The following is a 22,926-nucleotide window of genomic DNA, read 5'->3' as shown; positions in this document are numbered from 1 at the left end:
TCTTCGGCAGTTTGAACGGGACATGGCTGCTCAAGCGCGTGAAGGTCGACCTGTGAAACAGACGGAGAGTTTATCACGAAGGCAGCAGTTACTCTACTGGGTGTATTCTATAGGCCCCCTGGTAGCAGCAGAGATACAGAGGAGCAGATTGGGAGGCAGAATTTGGAAAGGTGCAAAAATAACAGGGTTGTTATCATGAGTGACTTTAACTTCCCCAATATTGATTGGCACCTGATTAGTTCCAAGGGTTTAGATGGGGCAGAGTTTGTTAAGTGTGTCCAGGATGGATTCCTGTCACAGTATGTGGACAGGCCGACCAGGGGGAATGCCATACTAGATCTAGTATTAGGTAACGAAGCGGGTCAGGTCACAGATCTCTCAGTGAGTGAGCATCTGGGGGACAGTGACCACTGCTCCCTGTCCTTTAACATTATCATGGAAAAGGATAGAATCAGAGAGGACAGGAACATTTTTAATTGGGGAAGGGAAAATTATGAGGCTACAAGGTTGGAACTTGCGGGTGTGAATTGGGATGATGTTTTTGCAGGGAAATGTACTATGGACATGTGGTCGATGTTTAGAGATCTCTTGCAGGATGTTAGGGATAAATTTATCCCGGTGAGGAAGATAAAGAATGGTAAGGTGAAGGAACCATGGGTGACAAGTGAGGTGGACAATCTAGTCAGGTGGAAGAAGGCAGCATACATGAGGTTTAGGAAGCAAGGATCAGATGGGTCTATTGAGGAATATAGAGAAGCAAGAAAGTAGCTTAAGAAGCGGCTGAGGAGAGCAAGAAGCGGGCATGAGAAGACCTTGCCGAGTAGGGTAAAGAAAAACCCCAAAACATTCTTCAACTATGTGAAGAGCAAAAGGATGACAGGAGTGAAGGTAGGACCGATTAGAGATAAAGGTGGGAAGATGTTCCTGGAGGCTGTGGAAGTGAGCGAGTTCTTCAATGAATACTTATCTTCGGTATTCAGCACCGAGAGGGAACCGGATGACTGTGAGGACAATATGAGTGAGGTTGATGTTCTGGAGCATGTTGATATTAAGGGAGAGGAGGTGTTGGAGTTGTTAAAATACATTCGGACGGTTAAGTCCCCGGGGCCTGACGGAATATTCCCCAGGCTGCTCCACGAGGCGAGGGAAGAGATTGCTGAGCCTCTGGCTAGGATCTTTATGTCCTCATTGTCCACGGGAATGGTACCGGACGATTGGAGGGAGGCGAATGTTGTCCCAATGTTCAAAAAAGGTAGTAGGGATAGTCCGGGCAATTATAGACCAGTGAGCCTTACGTCTGTGGTGGGAAAGCTGTTGGAGTAGGTTCTTAGAGATAGGATCTATGGACATTTAGAGAATCATGGTCTGATCAGGGACAGTCATCATGGCTTTGTGAAGGGCAGATCGTGTCCAACAAGCCTGATAGAGTTCTTTGAGGAAGTAACCAGGCATATAGATGAGGGTAGTGCAGCGGATGTGATCCACATGGATTTTAGTAAGGGCTTTGACAACTTTCTACACGGTAGGCTTATTCAGAAAGTCAGAAGGCATGGGATCCAGGGAAGTTTGGCGATAGAGGATCGGAGGAGACATGATAGAGGTATACAAGATAATAAGAGGAATAGATAGAGTGGATACCCAGCGCCTCTTCCCCAGGGCACCACTGCTCAATACAAGAGGACATGCCTTTAAGGTAAGGGGTGCGAAGTTCAAGGGGGATATTGGAGAAAGGTTTTTTACTCAGAGAGTGGTTGGTGCGTGGAATGCACTGCCTGAGTCAGTGGTGGAGGCAGATACACTCGTGAAGTTTAAGCGACACTGGACAGGTATATGGAGGAATTTAATGTGGGGGTTATATGGGAGGCAGGGATTAATGGTCGGCACTACATTGTGGGCCGAAGGGCCTGTACTGTCCTGTATTATTTTATGCATGTTCTATGTATCCTCAAGAGAAATTCAAGCTTGACAAATCTGTTGCAATTCTTTAAAGGAAGAACAAGCAGGATAGAGTTGTGTATTGGAGGTAAAATTTGTCCAGAATGTTTTGATGGCTCAGAGCGCTCGTTGTGTGAAATTCCTTATTATCCTATTATTATTGTGGACAAAATCGAATGAGCATATTTAACATACAGACCATCAATAGATTTTGACACTTCAGCTTGAGCAATCTGGAGGAAACAATAGTAGGGGACCGAGGGTCCAGTGAGATGGAGGAACTGAGGGAAATACATGTTTGAAGGGAAGTGGTGTTAGGTAAATTGAAGGGATTAAAGGCAGATAAATCCCCAGGGCCAGATGGTCTGCATCCCAGAGTGCTTAAGGAAGCAGCCCAAGAAATAGTGAATGCATTAGTGATAATTTTTCAAAACTATTTAGATTCTGGATTAGTTACTGAGGATTGGAGGGTGGCTAATGTAACCCCGCTTTTTGAAAAAGGAGGGAGAGAGAAACCGGGGAATTATAGACCGGTTAGCCTGAAATCGGTGGTGGGGAAAATGCTAAAGTCAGTTATCCAAGATGTGATAACAGCACATTTGGAAAGTGGTGAAATCATCGGACAAGGTCAGCATGGATTTGTGAAAGGAAAATCATGTCTGACGAATCTCATAGAATTTTTTGAGGATGTAACTAGTAGAGTGGATAGGGGAGAACCAGTGGATGTGGTATATCTGGATTTTCAAAAGGCTTCTGACAAGGTCCCACACAGGAGATTAGTGTGCAAACTTAAAGCACACGGTATTGGGGGTAAGGTATTGATGTGGATAGAGAATTGGTTGGCAGACAGGAAGTAAAGAGTGGGAATAAACGGGACCTTTTCAGAATGGCAGGCAGTGACTAGTGGGGTACCGCAAGGCTCAGTACTGGAACCCCAGTTGTTTACAATATATATTAATGACTTAGATGAGGGAATTAAATGCAGCATCTCCAAGTTTGCGGATGACATGAAGCTGGGCGGCAGTGTTAGCTGTGAGGAGGATGCTAAGAGGATGCAGGGTGACTTGGATAGGTTAGGTGAGTGGGCAAATTCATGGCAGATGCAATTTAATGTGGATAAATGTGAGGTTAACCACTTTGGTGGCAAAAACAGGAAAACAGATTATTATCTGAATGGTGGCTGATTAGGAAAAGGGGAGGTGCAACGATACCTGGGTGTCATTATACACCAGTCATTGAAAGTGGGCATGCAGATACAGCAGGCGGTGAAAAAGGCGAATGGTATGCTGGCATTCATAGCAAGAGGATTCGAGTACAGGAGCAGGGTGGTACTACTGCAGTTGTACAAGGTCTTGGTGAGACCACATCTGGAGTATTGTGTGCAGTTTTGGTCCCTTAATCTGAGGAAAGACATTCTTACCATAGAGGGAGTACAAAGAAGGTTCACCAGATTGATTCCTGGGATGGCAGGACTTTCATATGAAGAAAGACTGGATCGACTAGGCTTATAGTCGTTGGAATTTAGAAGATTGAGGGGGGATCTTATGGAAACATATAAAATCCAAAAGGGATTGGACAGGCTAAATGCGGGAAGATTGTTCCCGATGTTGGGGAAGTCCAGAACAAGGGGTCACAGTTTGAGGATAAAGGGGACGCCTTTTAGGACCAAGATGAGGAAAAACTTCTTCACACGGAGAGTGGTGAATCTGTGGAATTCTCTGCCACAGGAAACAGTTGAGGCCAGTTCATCGGCCATATTTAAGAGGGAGTTAGATATGGCCCTTGTGGCTAAAGGGATCAGGGGGTATGGAGGGAAGGCAGGTACAGGGTTCTGAGTTGGATGATCAGCCGTGATCATACAGAATGGCGGTGCAGGCTCGAAGGGCCGAATGGCCTACTCCTGTACCTATTTTCTATGTTTCTATGTCAGTTTTGAATGATGCTTTAGGTTCTCGCCTCCTGAGAAGTAGAAGTAGTGCCATAATATAGAAAGAAATCGACGATACAAATTGAAGGAATGCCGCATATACAAAATCAGTTAAAATACAAGCAGAAATAACGAACACATTTGAAATTGTGGAGTCTTTGGCCAGTAAGTGGTGCGCTCTAATAGATGCCGCACTGGGTGACGATAAAAAAAAATTATAAGAGTTGCAGACAGAAAGGTTAAGTTGGGAGTAGATTGTTGAGATACAATGGCATTCAATAGGAAATTCAAGGTGATTTAGCGACATTAACAACATATGAATCGCAAAAAAATGTTCATATGTCTTTTCTTTTTTCTATGCAGAGGAGGTAAAATTGTAAACAGAAGGCAGTGTACAACGTTGAAGGTTTAAAGTTCAAAAAAATTATCCAAGTACATACAGTACATGTCGACATATACAAACGTGATATTCGTTTTCTTGTTGGCTTGCACGGTTAATACAAGAAATACAATATAATCACTGAACAAGACAGCAAAAAAAATCAATGTGCAAAAGACAATACAACGTGATACAAAACAGAAGTAATAATAATCACCATAATTATAATCTTCGTCATCACCATCATCATCATCATCATCATCCACTTTTGTGCTCGATCATAGCAGCGGCATCCGTGAACGTGAAGGGATACTGTAACCATATGCGATTTTATAGCGCTTCATGCTGTGCTCAGATGTTCACATCAACCATATAAACTCAGGTATATCCTTACTGCCGTGATAAAGTCCATTAGAGGTAAAAGATGGATTTTATTTCGGGCGAACAAAAGATGCGTGGATTTCTACGCAAAATGCGCGGTGATTTTTCAATTGTTATTCCCGTTTTTGTTCTCTTTTTTTTTGTTTCACTGCAGTTAATCTTGCAGCAATCACCATTCTCTGCCGAGGAAACTGCAGTCTTTGCAAATGTGCACGGGCTACCTGGTGGCGATGGCTGTGGTGGATTACGGCAATCCTGTTCTACCAGATGGGTCAAGCATACGAACTTTACAGTGTCCTGGACAAAGCTCGGTGCTGCATTGTCCACTTTGTCCTGTGTCACGTCACGTTCCCGTTGACTGTTCCGTGGAATTTACTATCGCTTTCACTTTTGATCGTTTTGCGGCCATTTGCGCCACATACAAACATAGGAAACCTACAGCACAATACAGGCCCTTCGGTCCAGAAATCTGTGACGGACATGTCCTTACCTGAGAAATTACCTAGAGTTACCCACAGCCCTCTATTTTTCTAAGCTCCATGTACCTGCCCAAGATTCTCTTAAAAGACCCTATCCTGTCCGCCTCCACCATCGCCGCCGGCAACCCATTCCATACACTCACCATTCTCTGCCCTGACATCTCCTCCCAACCTACTTCCAAGCACATTATAACTCTGTCCACTCGTGCTAGCCATTTCAGCCCTGGAAAAAAGCGTCTGACTATCCACACGATCAATGCCTCTCATCATTATACACCTCTACCAGGTCACCTCTCATCCTTCGTCGCTCCAAGTTAAAAAGGCCGAGTTCATTCAACCTATGCTCATAAGGCATGCTCCCCAATCCAGGCAACATCCTTGTTAATCTCCTCTGCACCCTTTCTGTGATTTCCACAGCCTTTCTTCAGCTGGAGAGAAAAGAAAGATCTTCATGTTGTTACCTAACACACCTCCAGCATTCCTCCTCCGTAACTGCCTCCGTCTTCAACAGGAATCGTACGACGATACAATTCCCTACACAGCCCCCAGCCCCTTCTGCGGTTTCTGCAGGTATTACTATCCCTCCCTACTAATCTCCTTCCTGGCAGTTATCACTGCAGGCTTTACCAGTGCCCTACCTGCATCTACACGTCCTCCCTCATTTCCAATATAGATTCCGGTACCGCACTGTAGAACACTATCGCTTCGTATTCACCCTTTAAACATTAGCCTCTTTTTACATTAGCGAATGAACGTGTAAAAATTCCCCGGTGTTCCCATCCAGATTGTTCTGCGGCCGGTCTATAAGAATGGGGCTCAGTGAATCCAGCTAGATTGGCAAAATGAATTTCAAACTGCCTTGTAACAGGGTGCATCCATTCACGTTGGAAACTTGCTCTGTGACTCTTCTAAAATATCCGATTTTTTTGCCCACAAGTGACACAGAACAAGAGTATGATGAAACATTCCACACTTAAATCTTCAGCAAGTCAATAGCAATGTTAATGCCATCCAGCAAAGGAGCCCGCTTCACCACATTTCATCCTGCAGTGTGTACCGTGTACAGTGCTCGCCCAGGCAGCACTTTCAGCGTCTGAACCAATAACCACAGTTGCAGGGGAACTCACCATCTCAGTGTCCCCGTGTGAGTCAGAAACCTGCTTTGCCGAGAAATATAATTCCGTCCGTCGCTGTTCTTCTCTACCTCTTCCCATTCGCTACTTGAAAGGCTGCAATCCTATAAAAGAGAAGTTAATCATTGCCATCGGAAGAGCAATGGGAGACAGATCATAAACAAAGCCTTAGTAGCAACACAAATATCGCAGAAAGCATATTAATAAATGAACAAAATGGATCGATTACTGGCGCAGTGGACAATGTAATGACGGTGTAAGAATTGAAATGAATTGCTGTCGCAATGACAACTGTTTCCGAGTCACTGATAGAAATCAATTTACAAGAAAAGGTGAATCACACAGTGAGACTAACACAGTCAGCCTCACAAATCGTATTCAAAGTGTGAAAGTGGAAAAGCGTGTTATCAGCGCTGAAAGAACCCCAAAGAAGCCGAGGGCCACGCATCAGTACATGTTCCACAATGGATACAGAGTGGTGAGTCAGCCCATAGTGATGATAGCAGTTCCGCGCATTGCCCATCAATACCAGTTCCACGATAGATGCAGACGTGAGACTCTCTCCAGTCAACCGAGAGCTGCACATTGCTACAAATTCCACACTGGATGCAGAAAGGTAAGACTTTGTTTTTCCTATAAGTCGCGGGCCACTCATCGGGACGAATTCCACAATAGGCACAGAGTAGTTTCTACTGCAAAAGCAGAAGGAAATGAGCTTGAAAGGTGATCTTGAACACACCCTCTGTTCTGCACATACTTAAATTGGTGACGAAGTGAAAAAAAAGAAGACACTGAATGGGGAAATAAGACAGAGATACTCATGGTCACAGATTATCACTACAGAGAAATGGGCTCTTCCGTTTCTCTCGGTCAGCCCTCTGTGATCCTCCGCCCCACCCCATATAATTGCATCCTTTGTCCCACTCTCACCCACGTACCTACACAACCTTCAGGGAAATGATACAATTGAATCCGCATCTACAAGTTACGCTTACATTTCCTTCCACACTCGCTCGACCCTCTGAGTGACTAACTTCCTCCCGGGAGGGGGAGAAGATGGCGGCGCGACGATCGTGCGCGCGGCCACTTCATGACGAATATCTGTTATTTATCAAGTAGGAGACCGTGCACAATCCTGATTTGATGGAGACAGACGTGAGAACACAGCGGAACATCTGGAAAACTTCTGAAATGAGTGCTTTGCTACCGCTGCTACTGTGTGGTGACCAGAATCTCCGGAGCTGAAGGTCCCGAAATTCTCGGCTTTGCGTGTTTCAGCGGCCGGGGAGAGGTGGAAGGCGCCCGGCAGAGGATGGCGCTCGGGAGGCTGTATCGGAGAGGCTGCTCGGAAGCTCGGAGTTTTCGGACGGATGGACTCAGTGTCGGCTGCTTCCGAGGTATCGGCAAGTTGACGGTGCCTGGAGGTTTATGGCAGGGAGTTTCTCCCTTTTGTCTCCTGCTATCGGGGACTCGGGAGTCGATCGACTCGGGAATTTGAGAACTTCTGTTACTGTACCTATGGTCTGTTCTTTATCAAATTATGGTATTGCTGTGCACTGCTGTAACTATATGTTATAATTATATGGTTTTGTCAGTGTTAGTCTTTGGTCTGTCTTGTTATCTGTGATATCACTGCGGAGAAACATTGTATCATTTCTTAATGCATGTATTCATTTCTAAATGACAATAAAAGAGGACTGAGTGTTCTCATAATCTAAAAAAAAATTTCACTGCATACACTGCTTGCATTGTTCAAATTTCTCCCCAAGCCTATGAACTCTAATTGTAGATTCACTCAAAGGATAGAATATAGAACATAGAAATCTACAGCATATTACAGGCCCTTCGGTCCACAATGCTGTGCCAAATATGTAACCTACTCTAGAAATTCCCTGCACTTGGATCGGGTCCAGAATATTCTGAAGGAAGAGGGCGAGCAGCCAGTTGTCTTGCTACTTGTGGGTACCAATGACATAGATAGGAGAAGGGAGGCGGTCCTGAAGAGAGATTTCCGGGAGTTAGGCAGGAAGCTGAGAAGCAGGACCTCCAGGGTAGTAATCTCGGGATTGCTATCTGTGCCACGTGCTAGCAAGGGCAAGAATAGTAGGATCAGGCAGATGAATGCGTGGCTGAGAGACTGGTGCAGGGGGCAGGGCTTCAGATTCTTGGATAATTGGGATCTCTTCTGGGGGAAGTATGACCTGTTCAAAATGGACGGGTTACACCTGAACCCGAAGGGGACCAATATCCTGGTGGGAAGGTTTAATAGAGCTGTTAGGGAGGATTTAAACTAATTTGGCAGGGGGATGGGAACCGGAATGATAGAGCGGAGGAAGGGGAAAACAGAAATAAATCTAAGATAGTGAGCAGTAAGGATGTCAGGAAAGACAGGCAGGTGATGGGGCAAATTTGCAGCCATTGGGATGAGTTGCAGTGCAATAAAGTTGCAGTGCAATCAAAGTAGGAAGTACAAAATACTGGTCTTAAGGTGTTATACTTAAATGCACGCAGCACAAGGAATAAGTTGGATGATCTTGTCGTCCAGCTACAGATTGGCAGGTATGATATTGTGGCCATCACTGAGACGTAGCTAAAGGATGCATGTCTCTGGGAGCCGAACGTCCAAGGATACACGGTGTATCGGAAGGATAGGAAGGTAGGCAGAGGGGGAGGTGCGGCTTTATTGGTAAGAAATGATATCAAATCATTAGAAAGAGGTGACATAGGATCGGAAGGTGCAGAATCTTTATGGGTTTAGCTAAGAAATCGTAGGGGTAAAAGGACCCTGATGGCAGTTATATACAAGCCTCCAAACAGCTGCAGGGATGTGGACTACAAATTACAACAGGAAATAGAAAAGATTTCTCAGAAGGGCAGTGTTATGATAATTGTGGGGGATTTTAACATGCGAGTGGATTGGGAAAATCAGGTCGGCACTGGACCTCAAGAGAGAGAATTTGTAGAATGTCTGCGAGGTGGCTTTTTAGAACAGCTTGTTGTTGAGCCCACTAGGGGATCGGCTGTACTGGATTGGGTATTGTGTAATAAACCGGAGGTAATTAGAGAGATTGAGCTGAAGGAACCCTTAGGAAGCAGTGATCATAACATGATTGAGTTCACTGTGTCATTTGAAAAAGAGAAGCCGAAATCTGATGTGTCGGTATTTCAGTGGAGGAAAGGAAATTACAGTGGCATGAGAGAGGAACTGACCAAAGTTGACTGGAAAGGGACACTAGCAGGAAGGACGGCAGAGCAGCAGTGGCTGGAGTTTATGCGAGAAGTGACGAAGGTGCAAGACAAAAAAGAAGAAATCTTCGAACGGAAAAAGGATGCTACCGTGTCTAACAAGAGAGGTGTTGCAAGGGCGTGGCTGGGGACGAACCCAAGTGCAGGACACAGATGCTGAGGCAGAGTCGTTAGGCGTAGCACCTCCGCGAACGGGAAGCCGATATTCAGGAGACGATGCGAAGCTTAGAACTAACAGTTCTCATGAATAGGAAACAAGGTTTACTCTCACAAGAGTCCACCAACGAACTGGTGGCTTCTTGCTGTGGTCACAGGGTTTTTATCCTGCCATTTCTGATAGTAAACAGGTGCGTGTAGTTAGTGGAACCTGGGAATGATTGGAAACTAAATGAGGTGATTGAGGCCCAGTGCTTGAGGCAAATGGCAAGGTGGGGGATTGCCAGAAGGGTCCATGACAGTATCTCCTCCCCCCACCCCCTCAATGCGAGCCTCCAGGCGATCCTCCCGGCCTGTCCGTCTGGTCGCGATGAAAATCCTGCGTGAGGGAAGGGTCTAGGATGAAGGAGCCGGGGACCCAGGAACGCTCTTCTGGACCGTACCCTTCCCAGTCCACCAGGTATTGAAACCCCTGCCCCGACGGCGCACACCTAGTATTCGTCGGACGGTGTATGCCGGATGGTTGTTGATGATACGGGCAGGTAGGAGATTCTCTGCTGGGGGCACAGAGGGCTGATGGAAACTGGCTTTAACTGAGACACATGAAAGGTTGGGTGGATGCGCATGGATCTAGGCAGCTTTAGGCGGGCCACTGTGGGATTGATTACCTTTTCAAACTTGAATGGTCCCAGGAAGCGAGGGGCGAGTTTTCTATGTTCGTTCTTGAGCGGGATGTCCTTGGAAGCCAGCCACACCATCTGCCCAGGTTGGTACTCCGACGCCGGGATGCGGTGTCCGTCAGCCGTCTTCTTATTTCGATTTGTTGATTTGGGTAGGACCGTGCGAGTCTCCTCCCAAATCTTAAGGCACCAATTAATATGGTCCTGACCCGACGGTACTGCAATCTCCTCTTCTTGCGCGGGGAACAGGGGGGTTGGTACCCAAGGGGGCACTCGAACGGAGACCTCCCAATGGCCGAGCTCACCAGAGAGTTGTAGGCGTATTCAACCCACGGCAGGTGGTCGCTCCAAGTCTACGGGTTGTTTGCCGTTACACAACGTAGCGTCGCCTCCAGGTCTTGGTTTGCCCGTTCGTCTGGGGGCGGAAGTCAGAAGACAGGCTGAGCGATGCGCCCTAGGCTTGACAGAAGGCCTTCCATACTTGCGAGACAAACTGGGGACCTCGATCGGAGACGATGTCCGTGGGGATTCCGTGGAGGCGGAAGACCTGGCGGACGAGAAGATCTGCGGTTTTTTGAGAGGAAGGGAGTTTAGGGAGGGCCACAAAATGCACCGCCTTGGAGAATCGGTCTACCACGGTGAAGACAGTGGTATTTCCACGGGAAGGGCGTAGACCTATGATGAAGTCTAAGGCGATGTGTGAGCAGAGACGACCAGGGACAGGTAGAGGACGAAGTAGCCCCGGAGGTGGTCGATTGGAGACCTTTCCCCGGGCACAAATGGAACAAGCTGAGACATAAGAACGGGTGTCCCTCTCCATGGACGGCCATCAAAAGTGCTTCCTCAGGAGAGCCAGGGTTCGATCACTCCCGGGGTGGCAGGCGAACCGGGATGTATGCCCCCGTTGGAGAAACTGGGACCTGACGGAATCGGGCACGTACAGGCGATCGCCGGGTCCATTGCCCGTGTCGGGGTCGTCCCGCTGGGCTTCCTTTACTTTAGCCTCGATCTCCCAAGTGAGGGTGGAAACCACGCAGAATGTTGGGAGCAACACACATCAAAGTTGCTGGTGAACGCAGCAGACCAGGCAGCATCTCTAGGAAGAGGTACAGTCGACGTTTCAGACCGAGACCCTTCGTCAGGACTAACTGAAGAAAGAGCTAGTAAGAGATTTGAAAGTGGGAGGGGGAGGGAAAGATCCAAAATGATAGGAGAAGACAGGAGGGGGAGGAATGGAGCTGGGCAGGTGATGAGCAAAGAGGATATGAATCTCATATCAAAAAACAATGCACAACGTGCCTGGTGGGAGTTCAATCGTTTGGCGGTCTGAATATACCTCAGGTTCTTATGATCAATCCATACTACAAACGGATGTTCTGCCCCTTCCAACCAGTCCCTCCATTCTTCCAGTGCCAGTTTGACCGCCAGCAGCTCCCGATTCCCCACGTCGTAATTCCGCTCGGCGGTCGACAGTCGGCGAGTAGAAGGCGCAGTGGTGAAGCTTTTCGTCCGAACTTGACCGTTGGGATAGGACCGCTCCTACCCCGGAGTCAGAGGCGTCCACCTCAACGAGGAATTGGCGTGATGGGTCTGGATGGACCACAATGGGAGCGATGGTGAAACCCCGCTTCAGGTCGGTGAAGGCCGAGTCCGCTTCGGAGTCCCAGCAAAACGGTGTGGTAGGCGAGATAAGCCGGATAAGGGGTACCGCCACTCAACTGTAGTGTCTGATGAATCTGCAATAGAAGTTTGCAGACCACAGGAACCGTTGAAGCTGTTGACGTGTCGTGGGTCTAGGCCATTCTTCCCCTGCCCGGATCTTCTCAGGGTCTGCTCTCACCTGCCCGTTCAATGACATAGCTTAGGAAGCTGACCGATGGAACGTGGAACTCGCATTTCTCCGCCTTAGCAAATAACTGGTTTTCCCACAGTCTCTGGAGGACTTGACGGACATGGTGTACGTGCTCTTGGGGGCTGCTAGAAAATATCAGGATGTCGTCAAGGTAAACTAATACGAATCGATTGATGAAGTCCCTCAGTACGTCATTGATCAGGGTTTGGAAAACGGCGGGAACATTAGAGAGGCCAAACGGCATGACCAAATATTCAAAGTGACCCAGAGGTGTATTGAAGGCCGTCTTGCATTCGTCGCCCTCCCTTATCCCGACTAAATGGTGGGCGTTACGAAGGTCCAACTTTGAAAAGATAGTGGCTCCATGCAGTGGCTCAAAAGCCGAACTACTGAGTGGTAGAGGATACTTGTTCTTAACTGTTATGTTATTTAAGCCTCGGTAGTCGATACAAGGGCGAAGCGTCCCGTCCTTCTTTTCTACAAAAAAGAAACCGGCGCCTACCGTGGAGGATGAAGGCCTGAAGATAATGCCCGCCGCGAGGGACTCGTTAATGTATTTCTCCATTGCCTCCCTCTCCGGTCGGGATAGGTTAAAAAGGCGACTGGTGGGTAGCGGGGCCCGGGGAAAAGGTCGATGGCACAATCATATGGGCGGTGCGGAGACAGGGAAAGGGCACGTTGTTTACTGAATACTTGTCCCAGGTCATGGTACTCTGTGGGGACTCGGGACAAGTCGAGGGATTCCGGGACAGGTGGGGTCGCTGTAGCTTCTCTGGGAGATGGGGCCGACCGCAGACAGTTGGCATGGCAAGACGGGCTCCATTTTGCTATCCTCCCGGTAGACCAGTCGATGTAGGGATTGTATTGGGTCAGCCATGGATACCTAGAACCACCGTGGCTTGAGGTGAATGAATGAGGCTGAATCTTACCTCCTCCCGATGGTTGCCGGATAGAATCAAGGTCAGGGGCGGCTTACAGCGGGTCACCCGAGCCAGCAGTTTTCAGTCCAGGGACCGGGCCTCCAGGGGGGTGGTGAGCGGCTCACGAGGTATTCCGGCCTGGGTGGCTATCTCTTCGTCCAGCAGACTGCCCAGCACCGGAATCCACCAAAGCGGATAGGGACAGGGACTGTTGTTGGTAATTCATGGTTGCCGGGATCTGCGTCCGAGTCTGGGTTGGTGAAGGAAGGGTCGTTTGATTCACCAGGACAGTAGGAGCGGGATCTCTGCGAGGAACAGGGGGAAGAGAGGTTAGTGCTAATAGAAGATGGTAAGGTGGGACGTGGGCTGACCCGAGGAGCGGGGCGACTGGGCTTTTCTCTCAGACGTTCCTGAAGTCGATAATCTAATCTAGTGGCTAGAGATATCAACGAGTCCAGACCGTCTGTGTCGTCCCTCGCGGCCAACTCATCCTTTATCTTGTCCGAGAGGTCCTGTCGGAACACCTCACGTAGGGCCTCGTCATTCCACTCGCAGTCTGCGGCTAAGGTCCGGAACTCAGTGGCATACTTGACCACACTTCGCGAAGCTTGACGAAGAGTAAGCAACCGTTTCGTGGCGTCCTTACCGCGAATGGATTGCTCGAGTACTTTCCTCATTTCAGCGACAAAGGAGGAGTAGGAGGAACAAATCTCTGGTGGGTTGTCCCACATCGCGGTTGTCCAAGCCAAGGCATCCCCTCGTAGCAGCCCCATGATGTACGCAACCTTTGATTGATCAGAAGTGTAGGTACGCGGCTGCAGCTCGAAGACTAGGGAGCATTGTAACAGGAAAGCCCGGCACCTACCTAGGTCCCCGGCGTAGGTTTCGGACACACACGGCTCTCGAGGGGGTGGTGTTGCCGATTCCAGGGGTGAAGCCATCCCGAGCGGTGCGCTTTTGGTAGCCCGGCTTCTTGGAGGGCACGGAGGAAAGGAAGCGGAGAGCTTCCAAGGAAGCTTGTTCACTGACCTTCTGTACATTCGTGGACAGGTTCCGAAGGTTTTCTATGATCTCCCGAAGTAGGTTGTCGTGGGCGCCCAATAGGTAGCCCTGGCTGGCCAGGGCCTGTTGTACGGGGTCTGTGTCCGCTGGGTTCATGCTTGGCCAGTTCGTTCTGTTGCAAGGGCGTGGCTGGGGACGAACCCAGGTGCAGGACACAGATGCTGAGGCAGAGTCGTTAGGCTTAGCACCACCACGAACGGGGAGCCGATATCCAGGAGATGATGCGAAGCTCAGAACTAACAGTTCTCGGGAATAGGAAACAACGTTTACTCTCACAGGAGTCCACCAACGAACTGGCGGCTTCTTGCTGTGGTCACAATGTTTTTATCCTGCCGTTTCTGATGGGAAGCAGATGCTTGTAGCTAGTGGAACCTGGGAATCATTGGAATCTAAATGACCTGATTAAGGCCTAATTCTTGAGGCTAATGGCAAGGTGGGGGATTGCCAGAAGGGACCATGACAAGGAGTCGAAACCAAACTGAAAGCAAAGGAGAGGGCATACAAGGAAGCAAAAATTAGTGCCAACACAGAGTATTGGGAAGTTTTTAAAAGCTTACAAAAGGAAACTAAGAAGTTCATTAAGAGGGAAAAGACGAACTCTGAAAGGAAGCTAGCAAAAAATATCAAAGAGGATACCAAAATCTTTTTCAATTATATAAAGAGTAAAAGCCAAGTAAGAGTAGATATAGGATCGATAGAAAATGATGCTAGAGAAATTGTAATGGGAGATACGGAGATGGCAGAGGAACTGAACGAGTATTTTACATCAGTCTTCACTGAGGAAGACATCATCAGTATACCGGACACTCAAGGGTGGCAGGGAAGAGAAGTGTGTGCAGTCACAATTACGACAGAGAAAGTACTCAGGAAGCTGAATAGGCTACAGGTAGATAAATCTCCTGGACCAGATGGAATGCACCCTCGTGTTCTGAAGGAAGTAGCTGTGGAGATTACGGAGGCATTAGCGATGATCTTTCAAAAGTCGATAGATTCTGGCATGGTTCCGGAGGACTGGAAGATTGCAAATGTCACTCCGCTATTTAAGAAGGGGCAAGGAAGCAAAAAGGAAATTATAGACCTGTTAGCTTGACATCGGTGGTTGGGAAGTTGTTGGAGTCGATTATCAAGGATGAGGTTACGGAGTACCTGGAGGCATATGACAAGATAGGCAGAACTCAGCATGGTTTCCTTAAAGAAAAATCCTGCCTGACAAACCTATTACAATTTTCAGGAAATTAGAAGTAGGCTAGACAAGGGAGATGCAGTGGATGTTGTATATGTGGATTTTCAGAAGGCCCTTGACAAGGTGCCACACATGAGGCTGCTTAACAAGATAAGATCCCATGGAATTATAGGAAAGTTACATATGTAGATAGGGCGTTGGTTTATTGGCAGGAAACAGAATGGGAATAAAGGGATCCTATTCTGGTTGGCTGCCAGTTACCAGTGGTGTTCCACAGAGGTCCGTTTTGGGGCCGCTTCTTTTTACGTTGTACATCAACGATTTGGATATGGAATAGATGGCTTTGTGGCTATGTTTGCTGATGATACAAAGATGGGTAGAGGGGCCGGTAGTGCTGAGGAAACAGAGAGACTACAGAGAGACTTGGATAGATTGGAAGAATGGGCAAAGAAGTGGCAAATGAAATATAATGTTGGGAAGTGTATGGTTATGTACTTTGGCATAAGAAATAAACGCGCAGTCTATTATTTAAATGGGGAAAGAATTCAAAGTTCAGAGATGCAACGGGACTTGGTAGTCCTCGTGCAGGATACACTTAAGGTTAACCTGCAGGTTGAGTCAGTGGTAAAGAAGGCGAATGCAATGTTGGCATTCATTTCCAAAGGAATAGAGTATAGGAGCAGGGATATGATGTAGGGGCTCAATAAGGCGCTGGTAAGACCTCACTTGGAGTTCTGTGGGCAATTTTCAGCTCCTTATTTAAGAAAGGATGTGCTGACGTTGGAGAGGGTTCAGAGAAGATTCACTGGAATGATTCCGGAAATGAGAGGGTTAACATATGAGGAACTTTTGTCCGCTCTTGGACCGTATTCCTTGGAGTTTAGAAGAATGAGGGGGGACCTCATAGAAACATTTGGAATGTTGAAAGGTATGGACAGAGTGGATGTGGCAAAGTTGTTTCCCATGATGGGGGAGTCTAGTACGAGAGGGCATGACTTCAGGAGTGAAGGGCGCCATTCAGAACAGAGATGCGAAGAAATTTTGTTAGCCAGAGGGAGGTGAATCTATGGAATTTGTTGCCATAGGTAGCAGTGGAGGCCAAGTCATTGGTTGTATTTAAGGCAGAGATTGATAGGTATCTGAGTATCCAGGGCATCAAAGGTTGTGGTGAGAAAGCGTGGGAGTGGGACTAAATGGGAGAATGGTTCAGCTCATGATAAAATGATGAAGCAGCCTCGATGGGCCGAATGGCCGACTTCTGCTCTTTATCTTATGGTCTTCCCCGAGCGCATAGCCCTCTGTTTTGCAAAGCTCCATGTACCTGTCTAAAAGACTCTTAAAAGACCCTGTTGTATCCGCTTCCACCACCGCCGCCGGCACACATCGCTCTCTGTGTGAAAAACCTACCACTTGCATCCCCTCTGTACCTATTTCCAAGCACTTTAAAGCTATGTCCCCTTGCGTCAGCCATTTCGGCCCCAGGAAAAAAAAACTCTGACTATTCACGCGATCAATCACTCTGTTCATCTTATACAGCTCTGTCAGGTCACCTCTCATCCTCCACCACTACAAGGAGAAAAGCCCAAGTACACTCAAGCTGTTCTCCTAAGGTACGCCCTCTAATACAGGCAACATCCTTGTAAATCTCCTCTGCACTTGCTCTCTAGTGTCCACGCACCCTCTCTATAGTGTCTATAGTGTAGACCCTGGATGGGGAAGAATTACCCTGTTCATTTCCCGAACTTCTCCTTTCAAATTGTCACTGGACATTCTGAAGCTTGTTGATATCTCATAACTGTAAGTAGGTGGCCAGAACAGCCCACGATATGCTATCTACGGCCTCAGCAACATGCTGTACGGCTTCAACATAACGTCCCAACTCGTGTACTCAGTGATCTGATTGTGAAGGCCATTGTGATCAGATAACTGTAAGTAGGTGGCCAGAACAGCCCACGATATGCTATCTACGGCCTCAGCAACATGCTGTACGGCTTCAACATAACGTCCCAACTCGTGTACTCAGTGATCTGATTGTGAAGGCCATTGTGATCAGAGTTCAATCGAGACGATCTGCCCGTGACGCCGATTTCCTGGAAATATCGATCTGTATCGCCAGGTCTCTTTTTAAACACTACACAATAAAGTCCACATATTCAACAAAGTTCCACACGGTAGGCTTATTCAGAAAGTTAGAAGGTATGGGATCCAGGGAAGTTTGGCCAGGTGGATTCAGAATTGGCTTGCCTGCAGAAGGCAGAGGGTGGTGGTGGAGAGAGTACATTCAGATTGGAGGATTGTGAGGATTGTTCCACATGGATCTGTTCTGGGACCTCTACTTTTCTTGATTTTTATTAACGACCTGGATGTGGGGGTAGAAGGGTGGGTTGGCAAGTTTGCAGGCGACACAAAGGTTGGTGGTGTTGTAGATAGTGTAGAGGATTGTCAAAGATTGCAGAGAGACATTGATAGGATGCAGAAGTGGGCTGAGAAGTGGCAGATGGAATTCAACCCGGAGAAGTGTGAGGTGATACACTTTGGAAGGACAAACTCCAAGGCAGAGTACAAAGTAAATGGCAGGATACTTGGTAGTGTGGAGGAGCAGAGGGATCTCGGGGTACATGTCCACAGGTCCCTGATAGTTGCCTCACAGGTGGATAGGGTAGTTAAGAAAGCTTATGGGGTGTTAGCTTTCATAAGTCGAGGGATAGAGTTTGAGAGTCGCGATGTAATGATGCAGCTCTATAAAACTCTGGTTAGGCCACACTTGAAGTATTGTGTCCAGTTCTGGTCACCTCACTATAGGAAGGATGTGGAAGTTTTGGAAAGGATACAGAGGAGATTTACCAGGATGCTGCCTGGTTCAGAAAGTATGCATTATGATCAGAGATTAAGGGAGCTAGGGCTTTACTCTTTTGAGAGAAGGAGGATGAGAGGAGACATGATAGAGGTGTACAAGATAATAAGAGGAATAGATAGAGTGGATAGCCAGCGCCTCTTCCCCACGGCACCACTGCTCAATACAAGAGGACATGGCTTTAAGGTAAGGGGTGGGAAGTTCAAGGGGGATATTAGAGGAAGGTTTTTTACTCAGAGAGTGGTTGGTGCGTGGAATGCACTGCCTGAGTCAGTGGTGAAGTTTAAGAGACTACTAGACAGGTATATGGAGGAATCTAAGGTGGGGGCTTATATGGGAGGCAGGGTTTGAGGGTCGGCACAACATTGTGGGCCGAAGGGCCTGTACTGTGCTGTACTATTCTATGTTCTATGTGCGTCGAAAACTGTTCTATCTTTCCTCACAACGCAGACCATCTCAGACTTGTTTGTATTAAATGCCATCTGCCATTTTTCAGCCCATTTCCTAGCCAGTCAACATCAAGCTGCTAGCTGGGATAGAGTTCCTGGCTGGAACAACGCCTCCAGTTTAGGAGTCGTCCGCAATTCTTCTGATGTAGTTTTCTACATCAACATAGAAAGCATAAAAAAACAACAGCACAGAAACAGGCCTTTTGGCCCTTCTTGGCTGTGCCAAACCATTTCCTGCCTCATCCCACTGACCTGCACAAGGACCATATCCCTCCATATACCTCCCATCCATGCATCTGTCCAATTTATTCTTAAATGTTAAAAAAGAACCCGTATTTACCACCTCGTCTGGCAGCTCATTCCATACTCCCACCACTCTCTGTGTGAAGAAGACCCCGCTGATGTTCCCTTTAAACTTTGTCCCCCTCACCCTTAACCCATGTCCTCTGGTTTTTTTCTCCCCTTGCCTCAGTGGAAAAAGCCTGCTTCCATTCACTCTATCTATACCCACCATAATTTTATATACCTCTGTCAAATCTCCCCTCATTCTTCTACGCTCCAGGGAATAAATTGTTAACCTATTCAACCTTTCTCTGTAACTGAGTTTCTCAAGTCCTGGCAACATCCTTGTAAACGTTCTCTGAACTCTTTCAACCTTATTTATATCCTTCCTGTACTTTGGTGACCAAAACTGAACACAATACTCCAGATTTGGCCTCACCAATGCCTTATACAACCTCATTATAACATTCCAGCTCTTATACTCAATACTTTGATTAATAAAGGCCAATGTACCAAAATCTCTCTTTACGATCTGTTCTACTGCACTCCTCAGTGCCTTACCATTAATCCTGTATGTTCTTCCTCTGTTTGTCCTTCCAATGTGCAATACCTCACACTTGTCCGTATTAAACTCCATCTGCCATTTTTCAGCCCATTTTTCAAGCTCGTCCAAGTCCCCCTGCAGGCTCTGAAAACCTTCCTCACTGTCTACTACACCTCCAATCTTTGTATTGATTATGGGGAGCAAGGACATGGCAGACCAATTGAATAATTACTTTGGTTCTGTCTTCACTAAGGAGGACATAAATAATCTTCCAGAAATAGTAGGGGACAGAGGGTCCAGTGAGATGGAGGAACTGAGTGAAATACATGTTAGTAGGGAAGTGGTGTTAGGTAAATTGAAGGGATTGAAGGCAGATAAATCCCCAGGGCCAGATGGTCTGCATCCTAGAGTGCTTAAGGAAGTAGCCCAAGAAATAGTGGATGCATTAGTGAAAATTTTTCAAAACTCATTAGATTCTGGACTAGTTCCTGAGGATTGGAGGGTGGCTAATGTAACCCCACTTTTTAAAAAAGGAGGGAGAGAGAAACTGGGGAATTATAGACCAGTTAGCCTAACGTCGGTGGTGGGGAAACTGCTGGAGTCAGTTATCAAAGATGTGATAACAGCACATTTGGAAAGCGGTGAAATCATCAGACAAAGTCAGCATGGATTTGTGAAAGGAAAATCATGTCTGACGAATCTCATAGAATTTTTTGAGGATGTAACTAGTAGAGTGGATAGGGGAGAACCAGTGGATGTGGTATATTTGGATTTTCAAAAGGCTTTTGACAAGGTCCCACACAGGAGATAAGTGTGCAAACTTAAAGCACGCGGTATTGGGGGTAAGGTATTGATGTGGATGGAGAATTGGTTAGCAGACAGGAAGCAAAGAGTGGGAATAAACGGGACCTTTTCAGAATGGCAGGCGGTGACTAGTGGGGTACCTCAAGGCTCAGTGCTGGGACCCCAGTTGTTTACAATATATATTAATGACTTGGATGAGGGAATTAAATGCAGCATCTCCAAGTTTCCGGATCTCACGAAGCTGGGTGGCAGTGTTAGCTGTGAGGAGGATGCTAAGAGGATGCAGAGTGACTTGGATAGGTTGGGTGAGTGGGCAAATTCATGGCAGATGCAATTTAATGTGGATAAATGTGAAGTTATCCACTTTGGTAGCAAAAATAGGCAAACAGATTATTATCTGAATGGTGACCGATTAAGAAAAGGGGAGGTGCAACGAGACCTGGGTGTCATTATACACCAGTCATTGAATGTGGGCATGCAGGTACAGCAGGTGGTAAAAAAGGCGGATGGTATGCTGGCATTTATAGCAAGAGGATTCGAGTACAGGAGCAGGGAGGTACTACTGCAGTTGTAAAAGGCCTTGGTGAGACCACACCTGGAGTATTGTGTGCAGTTTTGGTCCCCTAATCTGAGGAAAGACATCCTTGCCTTAGAGGGCGTACAAAGAAGGTTCACCAGATTGATTCCTGGGATGGCAGGACTTTCATATGAAGAAAGACTGGATGAACTGGGCATGTACTCGTTGGAATTTAGAAGATTGAGGGGCGATCTGATTGAAACGTATAAAATCCTAAAGGGATTGGACAGGCTAGATGCAGGAAGATTGTTCCCGATGTTGGGGAAGTCCAGAACAAGGGGTCACTGTTTGAGGATAAAGGGGAAGCCTTTTAGGACCGAGATTAGGAAAAACTTCTTCACACAGAGAGTGGTGAATCTGTGGAATTCTCGGCCACAGGAAACAGTTGAGGCCAGTTCATTGGCTATATTTAAGAGGGAGTTAGATATGGCCCTTGTGGCTACGGGGATCAGTGGGTATGGAGGGAAGGCTGGGGCGGGGTTCTGAGTTGGATGATCAGCCATGATCATAATAAATGGCGGTGCAGGCTCGAAGGGCCGAATGGCCTACTCCTGCACCTATTTTCTATGTTTCTATGTTTCTATGTATCATCAGCAAACTTGCTGATCCAATTTACCACATTATCATCCAGATCATTGATATAGATGACAAATAACAATGGACCCAGCACTGATCGCTGTGTCACAACACTAGTCACAGGCCTCCACTCGGAGAAGCAATTCTCTACTACCACTCTTTGGCTTCTACCATTGAGCCAATGTCTAATCCAATTTACCACTTCTCCATGTATACCTAGCGACTGAATTTTCCTAACTAACCTCCCATGCGGGACCTTGTCAAAGGCCTTACTGAAGACCATGTAGACAATATCCACTGCCTTCCCTTCATCCACTTTCCTGGTAACCTCATCGAAACACTCAAAGAGATTAGTCAAACATGACCTACCACGCACAAAGCCATGTTGACTCGCCCTAATAAGTCCCTGTCTATCCAAATGCTTGTAGATTCTGTCTCTTAGTACTCCCTCCAATAACTTACCTACTACCGACGTTAAACTTACCTGCCTATAATTTCCCAGATTACATTTCGATCCTTTTTTAAACAATGGAACAACATGAGCCACTCTCCAATCCTCCGGCACCTCACTTGTAGACAGCGACATTTTAAATATTTCTGCCAGGGCCCCTGCAATTTCAACACTAATCTCCTTCAAGGTCTGAGGGAACACCCTGTCAGGTCCCGGGGATTTATCCACTTTAATTTTGCTCAAGACAGCAACCACCTCCTCCTTTTCAATCTGTACAGTTTCCATGATCTCACTACTTGTTTCCCTTAACTCCACAGATTTAATGCCAATTTCCTTTGTAAATACAGATGCAAAAAACCTATTTAAGATTTCCCCCATTTCCTTTGGTTCCTCACATAGCCGACCACTCTGATCTTCAAGAGGACCATATTTATCCATTACAGCCTTTTGCTCTTAATATACCTGTAAAAGCGCTTTGGATTATCCTTCACTTTGACTGCCAAGGCAACTTCATGTCTTCTTTTCGCCCTCCTAATTTCTTTCTTAAGTATTTTCTTGCACTTCTTATACTCCTCAAGCACCTTATTTACTCCCTGTATCCTATACCATAAGACCATAAAACAAAGGAGCAGAAGTAGGCCATTCGGCCCATCGAGTCTTCTCCACCATTTTATCATGAGCTGATCCATTCTCCTATTTAGTCCGACTCCCCCGCTTTCTCACCATAACCTTTGATGCCCTGGTTACTCAGATACCCATCAATCTCTGCCTTAAATACACCCAACGACTTGGCCTGCACTGCTGCCCGTGGCAACAAATTCCATAGATTCACCACCCTCTGACTAAAAAAATTTCTTCGCATTTCTGTTCTCAAAGGGCACCCTTCAATCCTTAAGTCATGCCCTCTCGTACCAGAGTCCCCTTTGCCACATCCACTCTGTCCATGCCTTTTAACATTCAAAATGTTTCTACGAGGTCGCCCCTCATTCTTCTAAACTCCAAGGAATACAGTCCAAGAGCGGACAAATGTTCCTCATATGTTAACCCTCTCATTCC

This window comes from Mobula hypostoma, chromosome 3, assembly GCF_963921235.1.
Source record: "Mobula hypostoma chromosome 3, sMobHyp1.1, whole genome shotgun sequence".
Classification (NCBI taxonomy): Eukaryota; Metazoa; Chordata; class Chondrichthyes; order Myliobatiformes; family Myliobatidae; genus Mobula; species Mobula hypostoma.
Note: the sequence above shows the minus strand (reverse complement) of the source record.